Source organism: Ceratotherium simum, chromosome 5, assembly GCF_057802395.1.
Source record: "Ceratotherium simum simum isolate JZ-2026a chromosome 5, ASM5780239v1, whole genome shotgun sequence".
In the NCBI taxonomy this organism is placed as follows: Eukaryota; Metazoa; Chordata; class Mammalia; order Perissodactyla; family Rhinocerotidae; genus Ceratotherium; species Ceratotherium simum.
In genome coordinates this window covers 37,386,290-37,387,935 of record NC_141904.1, presented here as the reverse complement: position 1 = coordinate 37,387,935, position 1,646 = coordinate 37,386,290, and the positions used below count along the sequence as shown (strand labels likewise).

The following is a 1,646-nucleotide window of genomic DNA, read 5'->3' as shown; positions in this document are numbered from 1 at the left end:
CTTTTCTTTTTTTTTTTAATAATTATTTATTATTATTATTTTTGTGTGTGTGAGGAAGATTAACCCTGAGCTAACATCTGCTACCAATCCTCCCCTGTTTTTGCTGAGGAAGATTGGCCCTGGGCTAACATCCGTGCCCATCTTCCTCTACTTTATATGTGGGACGCCTGCCACAGCATGGCTCGATAAGCAGTACATTCCCAACCTGCAAACCCCGGGGCTGCCGAAGCAGAGTGCATGAACTTAACCACTACGTCACCAGGCTGGCCCCTAGTTGTTCTTTTCAATGAAAGTTCCTGTATGGGTGTATCTCAAAAAGATGTACTCCAACATGCATATTCCTTGGAGCTGGACTGGGCAAATGCCATTTTCATCCTACTTTGCTTAGTCTATTTTAGGGACTCTTTATATATGGGGGAAATAAAACTTTTGTCCATGATCTGCATTTTATTTTACTTTAAGATTTTATTTATTTATTTATCTTCCCCCCAAAGCCCCAGTAGATAGTTGTATGGCATAGCTGCACACCCTTCTAGTTGCTGTATGTGGGACGTGGCCTCATCATGGCCAGAGAAGCAGTGTGTCAGTGCACGCCCGGGATCTGAACCTGGGCCACCAGCAGCAGAGCCCGCGCACTTAACGGCTAAGCCATGGGGCCAGCCCCTATGATCTACATTTTAAATAGTTTTTTTTTCTGTTCTCTTTTGATTTTGCTTATGGTGTTGTTTGCTATGAAGAAAGTAAAATTTTTATTTTTATTTTTATTTTTATTTTTTTTTAATTTTTTGTTTATTGCAGTAACATTGGTTTATAACATTGTAAAAATTTCAGGTGTACATCATTGTACTTCTATTTCTGCATAGATTACATCATGTTCACCACCAAAATACTAATTACAACCCATCACCACACACATGTACCCAATTATCCCTTTCACCCTCCTCCCTCCCCCCTTCCCCTCTGGTAACCACCAATCCAATCTCTGTCCCTATGTGTTTGTTTATTGTTGTTATTATCTACTACTTAATGAAGGAAATCATACGGTATTTGACCTTCTCCCTCTGACTTATTTCACTTTGCATCATGCCCTCAATGTCCATCCATGTTGTCACAAATGGCTGGATTTCATCGTTTCTAAAAATATGGAACGCTTCACGAATTTGCGTGTCATCCTTGCGCAGGGGCCATGCTAATCTTCTCTGTATTGTTCCAATTTTAGTATATGTGCTGCCGAAGCGAGCACAAGAAAGTAAAATTTTTATGTTGTCAAATGTATCAGTCTCTTAAGATTTCTAGATTTTGTGTCATAGTTAAAAAAGCCTTTTCCTCTCTTTCTAAAATCATTCTCCCATACTTTCTTCTAGTGTTTTATGATTTTGCCTTTTATCCTTTTATTTATTTATTTATTTTGCTGAGGAAGATTCGCCCTGAGCTAACATCCGTGGCAATCTTCCTCTATTTTTTTTTTTTAGTATGTGGCCACCAACATAGCATGGCTGCTAACAGAGTGGTGTTGGTCCGTGCAGGGGAACCAAACCCAGGCACTGAAGTGGAGCACGCTGAACTTAACCACTAGGCCACTACGGCTGGCCCACCTTTTACCCTTTTTTTTTTTTCAGTGAGGAAGATTGGCCCTGAGCTAACAT

At 40.2% G+C, this 1,646-nt stretch overlaps 1 non-coding gene across 1 annotated transcript; it reads right to left on the bottom strand.

The window, feature by feature from the left end:
* Positions 1-1,136: 1,136 nt before the first annotated feature.
* LOC147917004 (U6 spliceosomal RNA) lies at positions 1,137-1,243 on the bottom strand. The gene has a single exon (XR_015552384.1). It is a non-coding gene; the product is annotated as a U6 spliceosomal RNA (small nuclear RNA).
* Between the last annotated feature and the right edge of the window lie 403 nt (positions 1,244-1,646).